Source organism: Lissotriton vulgaris, chromosome 5 (assembly GCF_964263255.1).
Source record: "Lissotriton vulgaris chromosome 5, aLisVul1.2, whole genome shotgun sequence".
In the NCBI taxonomy this organism is placed as follows: domain Eukaryota; kingdom Metazoa; phylum Chordata; class Amphibia; order Caudata; family Salamandridae; genus Lissotriton; species Lissotriton vulgaris.
In genome coordinates, this window is record NC_141693.1 from 838225194 (window position 1) to 838245327 (window position 20134).

General features: G+C 47.3%; 1 protein-coding gene across 3 annotated transcripts in view; it reads left to right on the forward strand.

Moving 5' to 3' along the window:
* The first annotated feature begins 220 nt into the window (after positions 1 to 220).
* The window catches only part of LOC147711668 (uncharacterized), a 79291-nt gene continuing 59377 nt past the window's right edge, over positions 221 to 20134 (forward strand). For all 3 annotated transcript variants that reach the window (XM_086922381.1, XM_086922380.1, XM_086922382.1), the window contains exon 1: positions 221 to 398. The gene's annotated coding sequence lies outside the window, so the exon portion shown is untranslated. The remainder of the gene's footprint in view (positions 399 to 20134) is intronic.

Below are 20134 nucleotides of genomic sequence, written 5' to 3' on the forward strand. Positions count from 1 at the left end.
GCCTTTGATGGAAAGTGCATTTTAAAAGACAAATACTACGGATTTCTGTCGAAAGCACGCCGAAAGTGTGACAGTTGATTGTTTCTTAGCAACCTAAAGAATGGTGTTTACAGGAGAGCCCATAAATATAGAATTTGGCTTGGGGCAAAACCCTCTGTTCAAAAGCAATCCAGTTACAGAGACCTGCCCACATGAGAAACCCTACACTGAGGCACGCGCCCCAGCTTGAACGGAAGCAAACAGGCCGCAGTGACCAGGGATATTCAGCTGAAGCAGGGGCCACATTTTGCGGAAAGGATTTCTGTTCTACCAAAACATCACTTTTGCTTAGCAAAGTTCAGAGAAACGGAGAAACCAAAAAGCACCGTGATGAGGAACGGTCGTCGAACAGGCTGAAGGTATGCATTTTAACTTAATATTTTAACAGAACTGAATGGTTTATGTTATCGGTGAAAACTGACAACACAAGCATGAGATGCTGGAAAGCAGTCTCGATTATGAAAGAATGTTGTTTGCAAGAACTGGGAAGACGAGTTTCAAACGTCTGGCCCGTGACGCAGATTTTTATTGAAGGTTAATGTGTAGTCAACTAATGCAAACTATGGCATCAGAAGGGCATATATATGATTGGTGGGCGTGAAGCTACTGTATTTTGGATATGGCTAGACATGTCAGCCAACCAAACAGTAAAATCCAGTCTTTTTTATTAAAAAGCGATTAGGAAACATGGAAATAACCTCGACTGAACGTATTGGCATATACATGCCCCTCATAAGGTGTCATAGTGGAGAACATGAAAACCGACTCGAATTTACTATCTGCAGGTATAGCACCCCAGCCCTAAATTTCAACCGAGATGAAATTACTCAAAATTACTTTCAATTCAGCTGCAATCTAAATTAGACCCCAAACCTCCGAACTATCAGAAAGCTAATTTCGTATTTTCACTCAAACGTATAAAACCCAAAGCGCATTTTAAATACAGAACAGGCTGAAAATGAAGAAAGTACTTCAAGCTGTGCAATATAATGAAGAAAGGAAAGTCAATGTTCTGGAATTATCAAGAGACAGAAATTGATGCGTTTTCTTGAAATAATTTTTTTTTCTGTTCTCATTGTGAGCCTCTTTTATATGCTCATTTTCATCTTTGGGAGCCTAGAGCCAGTGCAGGCACCCTTGGATCATGGTGCAAGGATGCTTGCGTTGCGAGGAGAATTGTTTATTTGCAGGAATTGATACCTTCCTGCACAAAAACAATCTCTCGAGGCATTGTCCTCTTTCTAAGGGGACTAAAAATTGCAGAACACATAGAAAGAAGAAATAAATAGGAGAAAAAAGACGTATCTCCTCATTATGCCATCTTCTGGGAGGCATCGCGATTTCACGCAATCCCACGTTTACAACCTTTGTAAATCCAAGCTTGCATGAAATCCATAGCTGGATGCATGGGAACGCCCATGTTCCACCCATGGAACGCCTTTCAGAATGAGATGTAACGCAATGCCGCGGAAGCGGCTGCGTTCCATTACATTTTATTTACAAAGCCCCGCAAGGCAGCACAAATCGCCCCTTGTGTGGCATTGTAAATATCTACTAGCATTTTGCGTCAGGGCTGCGCCACAAAAGTGGTGCAAACATGATGCAAATTGAGAGTAAAACTGGCCCTGGTTTTCTACTCTGTCTTTGGTATTTGCTGATTAACCATAGGTCATGTGTTCCTGTCTCACCTCATGGGACACAAGAAGGCCAATATACCTCTTTGACATGCCCTTCTGAGAGGTATTTCATTAATATTACCAAGAAGAGATTCCAACACTCTCCAAAACCTCAAGGTTAGTTCGGTTGGCCGTCTTGGAAACTATGGTGCAGCGGGTCACTAAGTGAGCTGTCATCCACTTCAACACGTCAGCTTTCCTGGCCTTAATCGTTGGAGTTTCAGCTACTTTCCAGTACATAGCTAGTTAGCTTTTGGCCAAAATAAGCATCAAATCTCGGACTTCAAATTAGTTTCTACCCTCTGGGGAGATTCCCAGCAGACAGATATCCGGTGCATTAACTACAAATGTTCTAATATGCCTTTTATTTTATTATTTACTGTTGCAAGCCTATATGTCTGTATAACAGGCCACCCCCACCGCATATAATTAAACCTTGCAGTCTGCGAAATATGAGGAAGGTTCCCTGACCTGTGCCAAATATTCTTCTTACTCTCTACGGCGCAAGGTTTAGTCCATGTAATATAGTGGATTCAGTTTGAATCTTCTGTTCTGGACAGTCTGATGATTTACTCTTTTGCAATACTTCATTCTTCCTTACGAAGGAGCATATTCATGAGAGCTTTGCGTCATGCTTGCACCACCCAACGTGGTACATGCGTGATGCGAAGCTCTAACTTTGCGTGGCGTCGAATGTCTTTAAAAATATGGAATAATGCAATGCAACGAAAATCGCTGCGTTGCATTACTCTGCGCAAGGGAGGTGTTCCTTGGGCGTTTCGGTGGGATGTAACCCTGGTCTTGCATTGGCACCTCTATACAGCCAGGTGGGATCGCACCGCCCCAAACACTATCAGGTCCTCTACCTGAGAATAGACTAGTTCCCATCAAGGCAAAGGAGGGTCCTGGCGACATCATTTATACTCACACTAAAGACATACACCCCACCCACAGCGTACCCACGCAGAACTATAGGGGATTGTGTGACAGAATAACGAGAGACAGAAAATCGACCTACAGAAATATTGACGCAAAAATATCGAAATCAAGAACATTGACATCCTATCTACATTATGGTAAGTACAAATATATCGAAAAAATAATACCGATGACAAAAATATTGTCGTTAAAAATATCGGGTTTTTTTAAGTTTCAAAAATAGTGTAAAATAAAGTAAATAGAACATATAATTAAAATCAACATAGTTAAAAATATTTTAAACTGTTTAAAAATTTAAAGTAATATATATAATGTAAAAATAAACAGATACATGTAACATAATATATATACTTAATAATAATTTTTAATAATTATTTCATGAACTTATAAATTGTTAAAAAATATCTGACAAAAAAACAAATACATCTCTACATATAAAACAATAATATAAATATATTAAAAAAAAAAATTGTGTTGGATAGCAAAGGGGTTAAAATTACTATTCCCACTCCAGCGTGTGCAACAGTGTGGAAAGTGTTGGATAGCGTAGGGGTTAAAATTACTATTCCCACTCCAGTCAGTGCAACAGTAGGGAAAGTGTTGGATAGCGTGGCGGTAAATAGTGTAGCATAGGGGTTAAATAAACATACAGATTAATTACATTTAAAAAAAAATAACATATTCATAATTAAGGGGCCTATTACGATGGTGGATGGACAAAGTCCACCCGCCATCGCAAAGGAGCCAGGGACCGACCGACTAAGGATGCGCCCGCCACACTGGCAGGCCCATCCCGCATTTTTTACATTGCGGCGGGCGGTTCTGAAAGCAGCAACCGCCGCAATGTAAAAACTGCATGTTGTGCATTTGAATGCACAACATGACAGGCACCTTGTGCATGCGAATGTAGGGGAGTACCATGGGTACCTCCCAAGTGCACCCCCACACACCAGGGGCCCGCAATGGGCCCCCAACACAGAAGACTGCATGCCTTTCCATGGCAGCATCGCCGCCATGGAAGGGCCATTTGTCGCCTGCATCATAATATGGATGGCAGACAATGCCAGCATGAAATGAAATGAAATGAAAATGGATTTTATAAAGCGCGAATAGCTGCCCTGAGGCATCCAAGCGCTGAAACCGAGGTGCTGCCTACAGAGGCCCATGATATGCTCCTTTTCCGCCCAGTCGACCGGCGGAAGGGCGGCAGACGGCCGTACTAATATGGCGGGGGGGGGTCTTTTCAGGTATGGATGGTGGGCGGACCACCCCGCCGGGCCAGCGGTGGCTACCGCCAGCTTTGCGGGGCGATCTGCTCGCCTTGCTAATGGGCCCCTTATTAACAAAAATATTATTAATAAATACCACTAAAATTAAATAAATATTTACTTAATAAATGACTTCCCACCCTATTCCTCTATAAACGTACAACCCACTAAACAAAAAAGATAACAGCATTATTTAAATGATCAACTAATCAATTAATAAAAATTAACTACCATTTAATAATTAAACAACAATAAATTAATCAATACCAATTAATACAAATTAAATATACTTATTTATAATAAATTACTCCCCACCCTATTCCCCTATAAACCCACAACCGGCAACACACAAAAAAATAACAAAATTAATTTAATTATAAATTAACCAATTAATACAAATTAATTGCCAATTAATAATGAATAAACAATAAATTAATAATCAATACCAATTAATACAAATTAAAATGTACTTAATTATAATAAATTACTTCCCACCCTATTCCCCTATAAACTCACAACCCGCTACACATAAAATATAACACATTTAATTTAATGATCAATTAATCAATTAATAAAAAATTATTACCAATGAATAATTAACTATACATTAATTAACAATAGCAAATACAAAATAATAATGAATGAATTATAGTTATAAATTAATAAAAATGTATTACCGACGAATAATTAATTAACAATCAATTCATAACCATGCACCTGGTGGGCTCTGCGACGGCTGTTGGTCTCTAGAGCATCCGGGGAAGTGAAGCCTTGAGATGCCGCCGAAGTGAGCCAAACAAGCAAAGGAGCGGACGGAGCTGGCGGGGATGCTCCCAGCACGCCCTACTCCCCTTGGCAAGAAGCCACCCCTCTACTGCAGAGATATTTTTGGGTTAATTAGGCGGTCAACCCCCGTATGATCAGGGTAAGGTGGTAGCAACAGCCTCAGCACAGGAGCTGATTATACCTTTGGCCACAGGGAATAAAGCAGTGGAAGAAGGGGGGCTCTAGCTCCTTTGAATGTCCTGCACAAAAAGTGCCTGAAAATGAATGCGGGGAGCAATTAGCCTCAGCAAGAGAGATCCTGGGGACTGGAAGGTCTGGGATACAGGGGTTGGAGACAACCACAGTCGTTTTAAACGAGGTAGAACCGCCAGGGCAAGATACTAGTAGCGAACTAGGTCCCCAGCTTGTATATAAAAAAAACTCATGAGCAAACAGATGTGAATCAGAGAGGGGGGTCCCATGCAGAGAAATTATTTTTCAGACGATTCAGACCTGTCTGGCCTTAGCGAGATGCTGACGGATGACGGATCCGTTCAAGAATGAAATTAAATTAATTTGTACTTATAAAGCGCACTTATACCCCAACCGGGGTTTCCTGGCGCTGTACGCATAGCGCTGTGGAACCCTTCCTGGCTTTTCCCTGTGAAATGTCCACTCCTGGGCACCCCCAAGGTGAAGAAAGGCATCCCAGCGCTGTTGGGGCCGTTATGGAGATTAAGCAAGCTATTGCCCAAAGTTGCAGAGTTGGACCCATGATTAGAATAGGCACCGAGGCGAGAATTATCAGGTCTGAGGAAATTGAGCCCAAGACCCGCCGAGGCGGGAATTGAACACTGGTCCCGGGCCAGACCTCTGCATCAGGGTCTGCCGCTCTAACCATTGAGCCACACTTCTCCAAGAATCATCACTGAACAGATGAAAGGATGGGAAAGCCCACAACTTAGAAATGGCTCCCCCCTCTATAAAAGAAGCTGCGAGCGAACGTGAAGAATTGAGAGGGAATCAGGATCTGAATTGGGCATTACAACTGAAGTGGGACTCGCCAGGTATATAGCGAGAATGAGGGAGAAAAATCAGGCACCTACCAGGGTGCCCCTACACCGGATCTGTCTGCCGCACCCTCAATGGAGGTAATCTACGCCACCCTGAAGCAGATGCAGTCTGAGGCAAGAGTGGAACACAAAAGAGCTCACTTGGCTACTAAAAAGATTCAAGGTGCCGTATGTAAGGTATCTAAAATTTGTTCTGAGATGGCAGAGCGGGTTACTATGGTCGAGGAGGGAATAGAGGCAGTTGCCATGGTGGCAGCAGCGGTCGAGCAACGGCAAAATGTACAGGAGACACAGCTCGCAGATGTGATGTGGAAGTCGGAGGAGTTTGAAAACCACCAGCGTAGAAATAACCTTCGGTTCCTTGGTCTAGCTGAGATGGCAGAGGGAAATGACATCAGATCTTTCATGTTGAAGCTACTTAAGGGAGCCTTTCCCGATGTTGCCCATTGGGAATGGGAATCTGAGGTCAAAGAGTTCATCGTTTTCCTCTGATGCTCAAAAAAAATAATCAATCTCAGCAGGAAGAGAAACCAAAAGCGGTTCTGGTATATTTTTGCAATTTTTTTCTGCCCCAAGCCATCTTCGACAAGGCAAGGCCTGAGGCAAAGAGGTAATTTGATGGCCATAACTTCTTTGTTTGCATAGATTTTTGTCATGCAACGGTAGAACAGAGGTGGCAGCTCCATCAGCTCTTTTCTTCATTCCAGTGACTTGGGTGTGAAGTATATCTATTGAGTCCGGCCCGCCTCAATATTATATTCAAGGGAAAGACAAGGACTTTTTTCTCTGTATCAAAGCATTAGACTATTTAGGTTTAAAGTATTTTATTCAGTGCAACAGACATAGAAAAACAAAAACATACAGACGGTATGAAGCATTAGTGCGGGGTGGACACGGCTGCTCCCACAGCGTTACATATGCAGAGGATAGGTTGACTACGGGCCAGCCCAAAGTGGCCTTGCTGGACACGCATTGTTGCAGTATAGCGTTACATTTCCTTCCCAAACTCCCCCCAACCCCAACTCCCAACTCCCCAATTCCCCTACCACCCCCCTCCCACCCACCTGCCGTCCAGTGTACAAATCTTTCCAAGACAACCGCCAAGGTCGCCCGCAAGTGGAGGGGTGAATCTCTCAGTCACTCAAGGGTTCGGCACGGTTGGATCCGTGAGCCGCAAGAGGCGAAGATATCTAGGACAGGTGAGTTCCCTAAATTCAGTGAGTAATAGAGAGTGGAATGGTTTCCAAAGCTCGTTAAATTGCTCTATATCCCCCACCACCGTGAGTGATAGTTTCTCCATGCCCAATAAATGCCACAATCTGTGTAGCCAGCCCGTGAGTGATGGTATCGTGGTAGTGCGCCAATGTAGTAAAATGTTCTGAACGGCTGAACCCAATGCAATAGCTATCTGTCTGCCCCTGCGGGATCGAAGGGGATACATCAACCCATTCGGGAGCCCCAACAGGGTGTATGCGGGGAAACGTGGCAGCTCCGTGTCAAAGTGGGAGTCAATTTCGTCCAACACTTCCTTCCAATAGGGCTCTAGTAGTGGGCATTCCCACAGAATGTGTGTCAATGTGCCTCGACCTCCACACCCTCTCCAGCATGTGTTCTCCCTGCTACTGTCCATTTCATGAACCCGCTCCGGTGTGTAGTACCAATAGGTGGAGACCTTTGTCAGAGTGTCAGTAAGGCCCATGTGGTATGCTGAGTGTCGTGCCCTGTAGTATATTTGTTCCCATTCCTTGTGGCTCAACGTTCAACCTAGCTCCCGTTCCCAACGCTCTCTTCCCGGGTTATTGAGGTGTGTGGAAAGAGGCTGCAGCAGCTGATAGAGATCTGTAATCAATTTGGAGTCCAATGTGCGCGTCAGATGCCATTTCTCGTATGGTAGGAGTCGTCTGTCGGCCGATTCCCGCACCTGTGGCTGTATTGCCCAGTGGCGAGCCTGCATGTAGCAGAGTCTTCCTGATTCGGGGAACGAAAATTCCTGTCGAAACTGCGGGAAGGAAATAATTCCTTCAGGACCATACAAATGACACAGGGCTCGGCACCGGGCCGCTCGCCAATGGGTAAATGCCCCCTTCTCCAACCCCGGAGTAAAGTCCGGGTTGTCCACCAGCGGTGTAAGTGGCGACAGGAACGTGGTGAGATTATGTGCAAGGTTGGAGGCGTCCCAGACCCGCAGGGGTACCCTAGTGACAAAGGAGGCGAATAAATTCGCAGGTCGGTGAGGCCGGCGCAGAAATGGAATTTCTTGCAGGGATCGGCCCGCTACAGCCTGATCCTGGAAGAGCCAGTGCTTATCCGACTCCCATCGGCTCCATTCCACCAGATAGCGTAATTGGGCTGCGTAGAAGTGTCTACGGAGATCTGGTATTCCTAGCCCTCCTGCCTCGTGCGCCAGCATGGAGAGAGCTCTGCGCATTCTAGGCTACTTGCCGTGCCAGATAAAGCGCGAGAGATCTGCCTGCAGCTGAGGAATCCACCCAATCAGTGGTTGGAGTGGCAAGGCCCGGAACAAGTAGAGAACCTGGGGGAGGACCGTCATTTTGATGGCAGCTATCCTGCCCAGCCAGGAAAGAGTGCCGCGATTCCACCGACCCAGTTCCTCCCGAACCTTCTTGCCCAGTGCGGTGTAGTTAGCTGTTACCATGGCCGGTAGGGTAGGGGTTAGCTGGATCCCCAGGTAGGGCACCGAGTCCGACGACCAATGCATGGGGAATCGGCCTTGTAGATGCACTCTGGTGGCCGCCGTAAGGGAGATATCCAGAGCCACAGATTTCCCCATATTCATTTTAAAACCTGTGACTGCACCAAAGGAGTCCAGCTCCTCGATGCAAGCCGGCAGGGCCGTCATGGGCTCATCCAGCGACAGTATGACATCGTCCGCATAGAGGCCAATGGTGTGTATAAAGCCCCCAAACCGTACCCCTGTTGCTGCCGGGTTGTCACCCACCCGTTGGGCGAATGGTTCCATATAAAGGGCGAAGAGTAATGGAAAGAGCGGGCAGCCCTGCCTGGTACCTCTCTCGATGTGAAAACTCCCCGAGCTGCAACCATTCACCCGCACCACCGCAGTCGGAAATTTGTAGCAGTTAAGAACCATGGAACGAAATTTATCTCCCATGCCTGCCTTCACCAGGACCTGCTCGAGATAAGGCCAATGCACTCGGTCAAACGCTTTCTCGGCGTCCACCGCCAGCATCATTCTCTCTCCCGGAATTCGAGAGGCCTTCTCTAAGAGGTGAACAATCCTCTTGGTGTTGTCCACCGTCTGCCTCCCTGGGACAAATCCCGCCTGGTCCGGATCTATAAGACCTGGTAGGTGGGGGCCAATCGGGCCGCCAGAATCCCTGTGTACAATTTTAAATCCACATTCAGGAGGGATATCGGTCTGTAGGAGCCGCAGTGCTTCCGGTCCTTCTCAGGTTTGGGGATAACCGTGAGTGAGGCCCGTAGGAGGTCAGGCGGGATAGCCCCTGGAGTGGCAAATGAATTAAAAAGGCGAGTGAGAATCGGGGCCAGTGTCGAGCAGAACGTCTTGTAAAAAAGCGATGTGTACCCATCCGGGCCCGGTGCCTTGCCATGCTTGAGCTTAGCGATGGCAGAAATTACTTCTTCTATTTGGATTTCTCTATCAAGATGCTCTGCCTGCGAGGCATCCAGGGAGGGCAGGGTCACCGAGTCCAAATAGGCGGACGTCGCAGCATCATCCGGCCGGTCTCCGGCATATAGATCCGCATAGAATCTACGGAACGTATCGACTATCTGGGCGTCTTCCGACACCACCGCCCCGTGGGATCCAAGATTTCCTTCACCACTTGACTCTGTTGCTCCACACGGAGCCGGTTGGCCAGCAATCTGCCACAGCGGTCCCCACCTGTATAGTATTTATGGCGCAGGCGAAGCGCAGCATATTCCTCGCGGTCCAAATCCAGGGCCGCCAAGAGCTTCCTCGCCTCCTTAAGCTGCCTCCATATTCTGGGGGCCCCCGTCCTGTGGTGTATCTGTTCGAGCTCACTAACCCGCTGGGTGAGTTCCTCCATTTTGGCCTGTCGTTCTTTATTCTCAGCCGAGGAGATCGCTAGAAATTCCCCCCTGAGAACTGCCTTCAAGGCTGCCCACTGCGTTGCCAGGGTGGTGTCAGGGTTATCGTTGTGGGACAGATATTCCCGGACCGCTCCCTCAATGCGGTCCACCACTGCCTTCCTGTGCAGCAAGGTGTCCCGGAGGTGCCATATTCTGGGAGAACTCGCCACCGGCGGTAGGCCCAGGGTGGCGGAGACCAGGGCATGGTCCGATAAGGACAGTACCCCCAGGTCCGATGTAGAGACCAATGCCCGTACCGGAGTTGTGACCAATAGATGGTCCAGCCTCGCGTACGTCTTATGGGCATGGGAGTAATACGTATATCCCCAATCAGTGGGATGCATGTGTCGCCAGAGGCCATGCAGGTCAACTTCTGATAGCTGCGCCTTACACCCGGCTGAGAACTCCCCGACGTGCGGGGTGCGGATCGGTCCACGGCCGAGTCAAAAACCATATTAAAACCCCCCCCAATGATTATTTGCCCAGCTTGCGATGCAGTAACATCCACAAGCGCTGATCGTAGGAAGCGTTCCTGTTGTTCATTAGGGCTATACAGGGACCCAACGGTGAAGGTGATACCCCCGGTCCTAAACCAGTATGCCAGCAGCCGGCCTTTGTGTTCTGTGTGTTTGTGAAGAATTTCCCCCTTAAAGTGTGTGGCTACCAGGATTGCCACCCCTGCTGTCTTATTGGCGCTGGAAGAGTGAAACTGTGTAGGAAATTTATGCGAGTGCATCCTGTGAGTGTCCATCTGGAGTAGATGCGTCTCTTGAAGGAGACATATGTCAGCTTGAGTGCTCTCCAGGAGAGACAGGACCGCACGTCTCTTAACCGGGTTGTTGAGGCCCCGTACATTAAGAGTCACTACCTTAAAAGTGCTGGGAGGCATGGAAAAGGGTATACGTGAACACGAAGTGTCCCCGCCCGGGCAAGGCAAGGTAGACAAGCGCAGCTGAGGCTGCTAGGGCCTACATGGTACACTGGACGGCTCCCCCCCTTCCCCACCAACCCCTAAATCCCTACCCAAAACTCCCCGACCCCCCTCCAACCCTCTCTCCCCAATCCAAAACCGAAACATCCCCAACAACCCCTTCCCCTCCCTCCCTGCCCCCCCAACCGGTCCCAAAATTCCATTGTCCCAGTCCGGTCCTCAGCGGACAAGTCTGCGGAAAGTTACTCAAGTGGACGTCCAGCCACTGCCCACCCCCTCGCCGCCCCCCCGCCCCGAACCCCCAAACCTGCTTCAACTGAAAGGCTATGTCGATCTCCCCCCGGAGTACATTCAGGCTGTCAGAGCAACTTCAGTAGATGCTGTGTCTCTGGCTACTTCTTGGACTGCGTTGGCCATGTCCGCTCGGATAGTGGGTGAGTCTGGTCGAGCAGAGGATGCAGAGGATCGCCGCGCTGGGATCGTCTGCCAGCCGTCCCTGGTAGCGCGCCGTCGGCGAGGGGTGGGAGCCGCGTCGTCCGTTGCGGTAATTCCAAGTACCCCGCAGGTGTCCTGGAGGGAGCGAAGCTGATGTAAAGTCCTGTTCCATCTAAAAATAAGGCGGAAGGGGTGGCCCCAAAAGTACTGTGTGTTGTGATCCCTCAGGAAATCCTTTGCAATTTTAAATGCCTTACGCTTCTGGAGTGTGATTATCAATAAATCCTGGAAGAGAGCGACCTGGTGCCCCCGGAAATGCAGGGACTGCTGCTGTCGCGCCTCACGGAGATTCCGCTCCTTCAAGGCATAGTCCGGCAGGAAAGCCAAAATATCAGGCGGGGGTGCAAAGGCTCTGCGTGCCGGGCCCACCCTATGAGCTCTGTCTATTCTGATGGTGAAATCATCCGGCTTCCCCAGTATCTCCCTAAAGAGGTCTCTTAGATACCCAGCAATGTCCTCACCCTCTTCTCCAGATGGAATTCCCCGGACCCGTATGTTGTTGCGACGGGACCGGTTCTCGAGGTCCTCATTGTGCGATTGGAGTTCGATTTGCTGATCCCTTAGGCGCAGCACCTCCTGCTGCAGCTGTGCAATCTCTTCATCCCGGGAGTGACCAGCTTCCTCCATAGTAGACACTCTCTCGCCAAGGCCTTCGACCTCTCTCCGCACCTCCCGGACCTCCCCTGCAACTTCCTGCTTCAGTGCTTGGAAATCTTCCCTAAGTGAGCTAAAGAGGGATTCGAGGAAAAATCTAGTTACCGGAGGTTCCCCCCCTGCGGCCCCTTGGGAGCTGCTCGAGTGGCCTGGCGATTGCTGTCTTGCCTCGCTGGGCCTCTATTCAGCATTTCTGGTAGTGTCCGGTCCCCTTTCTTGTTTCCTCTGTTGCCAGCCATGCTGCCAGTGAGGACCCCAAGGGAGCACACTGTCGCTTTATAAGCACTTGTCGTAGTTATCCTCGCTCCGGGCGCCCGGTGCCGTAATCACGGTCCGTGGCCAGTTCCACAGTTTACGTCAGCGGCAGGCTGGAGAGGATTCGCTTCGGGGGAGCCCTCCGCCAGGCCGCCACCCCGGTCTCGCGTAGTGAACTGCGCCGGCGCTCCACACCTAAGTCCGTCTCCTCCGGGCACCGGACATTCGTTCCTCCCCGCTCGGCGCCGGAGTCCGCTACGGTGATTCCCGCTCTGGTCCTCTGGTGGGCCGGCTCAGCTGGAATAAGGTCGCTTCAGGGGAACTCTCCACTAGTCCTCATCCCCGGCCTCGCGTAGCGATCTGCGCCAGCGCTCCGGGTTCAAGTTTCTCACCTCCGGGCACCGGTCATTTACACTCCCCGGCTCGGCGCTGTAGTCTGCCACGGGGATTCCCGTTCCGGTCCCTCAGCAATTCGCTGCCGCCGGAAGAAGTTCGCTTCAAGGGAGCTTGCCGCTAGGCCTCATCCCCGGCCTCGCGTAGCGATCTGCGTCAGCGCTCCGGGCTCAAGTCTCTCACCTCCGGGCACCGGGCATTTGCACTCCACCGCTCGGCGCTGTAGTCTGCCACGGGGATTCCCGTTCCGGTCCTTCGGCGAGCCGCTGCCACCGGAAGAAGTTTGCTTCAAGAGAGTTTGTCACTAGGCCTCATCCTCGGCCTCGCGCAATGATCCGCACCGGAACATCGGGTACTAGTCTGTCGCCTCTGAGCACCGGGCACGCGCACCCCTCCGTTCGGTACCAGAGTCTGCCGAAGCAAGTCCCGCTCTAATTCTCCAGCGGACTGCTCCACCACAGGACGTCTCCGGGCTGGCCCGAGCCTCGTGGCCTCAGCCTGTGGTCATCTCGACGCGCCGCCTCTGCCTCCGGTCACACTCCTTGGGCTCCGGGACAGCGGCCCCGGGAGCCAGCAGTACCACCGTCGTCGTCACTGGGCGATCTCTCAATCTCCTAACAGATCCCCAGCCGTTTGGGGGGAGATCTGCTAATAAAGGCGGTACAGGGGCTCGGGATTATGGGAGCTCGCAGAGAGTGCGACCGCTCACTCCGCCATCTTGGCCACGCCCCCGCATTAGACTATTTAAAGGAGATTTCTAACGTGACTGTAATAGGCGGATTGTCATGCTTGGCTGGTTCTGCTGTTTCATAGACAAGGCCCTTTTCTTTAAGGAGGGATGCTGGGTATTTTCCTACTTTTTTTCTGTGTGTTCTGTTCTGGATGCAGGCCCTTTTGGTGGGTCCCCCTTGGGGGCTTTATTTTGGTGGTTAGGCTCGGGGTCGGGACAGGAGCAGCAGCGGCTTGGTGGGTAGGAACAATATTGAGGGTCAGAATTGACCCTTTTGCTCGTTATAAGGGATGGGAGTGGGGAGGGCTAGTTGAAAGGGGGTGGGGAGGGTTGCAAGTCATGGGGTAGGAGTTGCTTGAGTAGGCAGCAGAGTTTCTGGCAGGTTTTGCATCATATTACAATATGACTAATTTAAGAATAGCCTCAATTAACATTTGTGGGCTTAACAACTTTCAAAAGAAACAAAGGGTCAACATAGACTTTTCTTACAAGAAACTCACGTTGAAGGGTCTCAAACAGCTATTAGAATTCTCAGGTTACCAAATCATATCCAGGACTCTGCAAGGATCCCGCACGGGGGGGGGGTAGTAATTCTGGTTCATAAGAGCAAGATTTGTTATAATAAAACCAGATCAGATAATCACGGGAGATGGGAGGTTGCAGAAATTTTGCATACACAAGGCTCTTTTACTCTTTGCTCTATGTATGGTCCTGTTATTGATGATACTACTCTACTCGCTGGGATTTGCACTGAATTAGATGGGTGGGCATTCCCTTTAGATATCTGTGGGGACTTTAACATTAATATTAAGGGAGACACCCTAAGTGTTGATACCGTGGCCTACCATGGACACAAGCCTAAGGTGTTCCGGCCATTAAAACATCTAGTTCAAACTCATGGGTTATATGATGTATGGGCTAAAAAGTTCCCCTCGGACCCCGGCTTTACATACTATTCTGCTTCACATAAAGTACACGTCCTCCTTGATTACTTTTTTATATCTAGTGGATGGCTCCAGGTGTCACGTATTTTTAAATACTCTCATGTAATGTCCGGCCATAACCTGTTAATATTGGAGGTAGATATTCAAGAAATTCCACAGATTAACAAAGCATGGTCGTTTGAGAGAGCGTTACTCTTAGATGAAGACTATCTGTACCAGATGAGGAATTGGATACGGTTATTTATGACTGAGAATGTGGGGACTGCCCCCCTGAGCTTAGTATGGAATGCGCTGACAGCAGGGATCGGGTGGAAATGATAAGGTTGCGCTGGGGCATACCGCCCAATTACTTTAATCAACTGCGATACAAAGATCTTCACCAAAATGTTGGCCTCAAGGTTATCGGGGGACATAAGGAAAATTGTGTCACCTATACAACATCGTTTTATCCCAGGGTTTCAAACAACAGACCACACCCAGTGGGGTATTACCTTATTTGATATAGCTAAAATTTGAGGGTAGCCCATGGCATTGCTGTTATTGGATGCCGAGAAAGCCTTGATAGGGATTCTTGGCCCTATCTCTGGAAAAGAAGGGATTGAGGCGCAAGTTTATCGGGTGGATTAATATGTTATACATTAACCCTACGGCTAGGATCACATTAATGGGTGGAAAATCAGAGCTAGTTAAAATTCAGCTCTCCCCTGCTTTTTGCCCTTTATATAGATCCTCTGATTTATCGAATTAAGAACAACCCCCTAATCTAATTTCCACTTCGGGCTTGGAGACTAAAATATTGGCGTATGCCGATGACCTTGCAATTGTGACTCCAGATCCCACTACGGCAGTTGAGCAGATTGAAGCCAAGGCTTGTCGATTTGGTTGAATCTCGGTTTATTAGCTGAACCGGAACAAAATCCAGATTCTCATTAATGATAATGTTTGCTATGAGGATACACAAGTTTTGTCGGATGCTGTTAATTTGGCGGTTAAGATCTCGGCAGACACGGATAAAATTATTGGGGGGAACCTGGGTCCATTGTTCCCAGTAAGCTGCGCGGCCGGGCGCGCGCACACTGTCTCTCCTCGAGCACACAGTGTGACATTTGAAGCGTGCACTGCAGCAGGTTAGTCCAGCAGCAAGTACCTCCTGCGCTTGCTGCATTTTTTTTGTTGAAAGGCCACGGCTGCAGGACAGACAGATTGTAAGTGTTTGTGAAGGTATTCATGTTAATCGCAGCGCCCATCACACGCTGCAATTAACATGATTACTCTAACAAAGGCACACAATCTGTCCCGCAGCTCCGTCCTTTCAACAAAAGAAATGCAAAGAAGTCTACAATCGTGACTTGTGCTTACCTGAAGCCACACGTCGTGCTTGTAGACTTGCTACATTTCTTTTGCTAATAGAGTGGTGCAGATTGTTTGCAGAGCTCTATTAACAAAATAAACTAGCAAGTCTACAAGCTTTGATTCTTAGGTTGTTGAACGACGTGAGGCTAGGAGCTGCTTTCTCAACTCGAAAGATGGCAGCTCTAGCCTTAGCCACAACCTCGCCCAAAAGTAGAGAAGCATTTTTTATTTTATATACAATGAAGTCATAGCTATTTCTTATTTATCTTATGAAATTACAACCATTGACAAAGCCAGTAGCCCTGGCTTGTTGTAAGTGTAATGTTACTCGATGTGTTATATATTTATACATATGGATAAATGGACAGATGCAGCAAAATACCAGTGGGGCAGCACACTATCCTAAGTACAGATTTTAGTTTAAGTATTTCAAACCACTCCCTTAATTACATTAGACAAGCCCCTATGAGAGGCCCCCCATGTTTTTCATCCCACTTAAAGCCCTGACTACAAGCATGATGTGCTTTGATCTGCCACCAGTGGTGTCAACAGACTTACTTCATGCCTGGGACTCTATCTGCCAGAGAGCAGACATACACAGAAAGTAACCCCAAACCCAAGGCTTTAAGTGGGCCGGGTCAGACACAAAAAGTTACCCCAAACCCAAGGCTTTAAGTGGGCCAGGACCTGCTGGTGGTGATCAGCAGGTGCCATGATGACCCTAGCACTGGTCGCACATAGTGCAACAGTCTTTTTTGGTGCCCCCTCCCCCATTTCCTCTTTCTCCATGAATTCCCTCACTACCACTGACCAACTATGCACCTCATCTCTCTATAGCACCTTTCTGACCAACATTTAATTTTGTTATTACGCTACTCATAGTTTACTCACACTCAGTTCTGTGACCTGCATGGTACACTTTCTTTGTAGCAGGCACATTAACCCTCTGCGCTGTGTGGGTGGCAGGAGTGCCCATGTGAGTGCACAGTGAGCAATGCAACAGTGGAAGTACGATAAGAGGAGTGACTGCAGGTTGAGTGATGTTACCGCATGAATTCGGGTTCGGCTGTAAGTGCAGAGTAGGATGAATGAATGCACAATCCTCAAATTACTGATATTGATGTTGCCCCTAGCTGTAATATTATTAGCTGGAATATCGTGGGGCTTAGATCCAAAAGGGACAATCCGAGTTGGCTTAAGTTCTTAAAAAAGTACGACATTATTGCTCTTCAGGAGACATGTGAGAGGGAGAGCAATTTTTGGTTAGATGGGTTTAAATCATATTGCTCGCCCGCTCGACCTACGTCGGCAGGAAGAGCCAAGGGAGGCTTAATGCTCCTTTTCTCCCTAAAGATAAAAGGGTCCGTAAAGCTGTTGGAGGTAATCTCTGATAATTGTTTGATAGCAGAATTAGGTACTCCCAATCATCCTAAAATATTGTTAATCAACTTCTATAATTCTGGGGAATGTGATTCCAGAAATGAACATCTTTCTTATTTGAAATGTTTTTTAGAAGCGTATAGATCACAGCAATCCACTTTTTATTATACCATACTTATGGGCGATTTCAATGTTCACCTGTGTGATTTGAACTGCCAAATCGACGATGCCCTTGGTCCTGATTATTCGACGATACCCCATTTTGAGCATACATTTAAGGGGGAGGCTCTGTAGGATCTCCTGTTAGGAGCTGATCTCTTTGAACCGGGTTTCCATGATCCAACTGAGAGGGTACCAACATTTAAGGCCAGGGGTAGGGACACCATCATTGACTACATATTTTTGTCCCCCTCAATGCTAGGGAACGTAGTATTTTATAATGTGAGGTTATCTCCCTTTAGCGACCATAACCTAGTTATCCTGGAGTTAGATAAAGATATGGACCTTTTGTGCTCTCCAGGCAAGGCCAGGGGAGCCAATCTTGTGATAATTAGAGACCAAGGTAGGAGGCTCAAATGGTCTAAGGTAGTCCCTGAATCTTTTTTTGCTAATTTATGTAGGAAGGCTAAAAATCATATTGCAAAGTGTGTGGATTATTCCACTCCAAAGGACAAGGTCATTAGAGCCTTTGAAGTTATCTATGACCAGGTAGCAACTGATTTGACTGTTATAAGTAAGGCCAGGCCTAACCCAGGTGAATGGTGGTTTGATGCTAAATGCTCTAGAGCCCTGAAAAATAAACCAAGAGACAGGGAGCAGATAGTTAGTCTCAGAAAACATTATAAACTAGCGGTATATATCTGCAAAAATGAGATTAAATCAGAGACCTGGAATGCCTTAATGTCTGTTGAAATTATGAAGGATAGCTCAAAGTTTTGGGCTATTGTAAACAGCCCTTTTCTCTTGGGGCAGGAGAATGGTAGCCTGGAAACTAACACCCCAGAGGAGCAGTGGCTATCACACTTTGAGGGTATTTATGGGTCAAATGAGGCTCATGAGCATTTTATAGTTCCAGATATTTGTGATGATTTACCTCTCTTGGTTTTTATAGAGGAGGACATTGAGAAGGCAATAATAGACACATCTAGTAATAAGGCACCCAGCCCTGATGGTGTTCCTGCTGACCTTTATAAGGATGAGCCTACATTTTGGGCTAAAATTTTAGCAAATGTGTTCAATGCAGCAGTTGTCCAGGGGTTCCCTGCATCTTGGTCCCAGTCTACTATTAAACCGGTTTTTAAAAAGGGTCAGAGAGGGGATCCAAGGGTTACAGACCTATTTCATTGATTGACTCTGCCGTTAAAATTTTAGGTAAGGTAATTCTGGCCAAAGTCACGGATTGGGTAAACGATAATGGGGTTTTATCCAATCTTCAGTATGGCTTTAGACAAGGTAGAAGCACTATGGACCAGTGCATTAATCTATATTTACTGACAGGCAAATACACTGTAGTGAAAAAAGGTTCCCTGCATATGGGCTTTATGGATCTTTCCTCAGCTTTTGATCTGGTAAACAGATCGAGGCTCTGGTCCATTTTACTCGACATAGGGATTGATCCTCGTTTGGTTTATTTTTTAGCAGATTTACATCGGGGCCTTTTGGCAGCTGTTAGGGTTACTCAGGATGGCAAATGTACAAGACACTTTGAGTCTGGTAGAGGCGTTCGCCAAGGCTGTATATTGGCACCATTACTTTTTACGCTTTACATCAATGCCCTAGACAAAACCCTGGATAGGGCCAGCCTGCACATCCCGCGTGTAGGAAATAGGACCATTCCGGTACTCCTTTATGCGGATGATGCCGTGTTATCTCGAACTCCCAAAGACCTTCAGAGACTCTTGGACACATTTGGGATTTTTATGAAATCCCTTAATCTGGTGGTAAACATCTCAAAATCACACGTCCTGACAATGGGTCAATGAACGAATAATGTTAAAACTTTTTTACGCAATGGAGCTGAGGTGACAAGAGTGACGGCTTTGACATATTTGGGGGTTTTATTCAACGACAGATGCTCTTGGGTCCCCCAGCTTAAAGCTAAAAAGAATGCAGTAGTGAGATCGTCGTCAGCGCTACTGGGCTTCTCGCACCGATTGGGAGGCAGGACTTTTGAGGCAATTCTTGCCATCTATAGGTCTAAATGTTTGGCTATCGCTACCTATGGCGATGCCATTTGGGGTTACAAGCAATTGGCAGGGGTTCAGTTGGCTGAAAACAAATGTTTACGTTCCCTTTGTCTGTCCCCCAATCAACCCCAACTTACGCCATTCATCAGGAATTGGGGATGGGGTATGTGACTGATCTGGTGAGATTGGCTCCCTTGGTTTGTTGGATGAAAACTTCGCTCAATCCAGAGCTAACCTTGAACCATCAGATTTTAAGGGACTGTGTTGCCTTAGATAAAGCCAGCAGTATCCAGTGGTTGTCGTACGTTAAGGGTATGTTTATTAAATTAGGGCGCCCTGATATTTATAATGCCCCTGAAGGGATCAGAAAAATTGATGTATAATGGGTGAAATCACAGTTCTTGAATATATTGAGGTTGGAACAGGAGGATCAGGAAATACAAAAACCTTTGGTTAGGGCTCATTATTTAACAATTTCCTCGCCGTCAATAGAGCCCTATCTGAGACTTGTGACTAAGCCCTTCCATCGCTGGCTTCTGACTAGGTTTCGATTTAACTTAATTCACTTTTCCTCTGGGTAATTTCCCCGGTTGGTGTAAACCAGAAGACATAGGCCGTGTCATTGCAACTATTTTTCACCACAGGACACTATGCACTTTATAATGTTTTGTGATTTTTATACTGACATTAGGAAGAGGTTTAGAGGTTTTTAATTCTGCTCCTGAGCAGAAAGGGCTTTTTACAGGTCAGACCAGCTCTAATGTACCTTCAATTGTTAGATAACACCTGGAACATTTTTAACATTGCCAGTTTTCTTGTTGCTGCTGTCCATCTTAGGAAAAAAAATTCCCTATGACGATTGAAACATTAATTTTACTGAATTTCATCTTACTATAACTGTTTTTTATCTGATATATTCTTTTTAAGTCTTACTTAATTATAGATTTTGTGTAGAAATTTT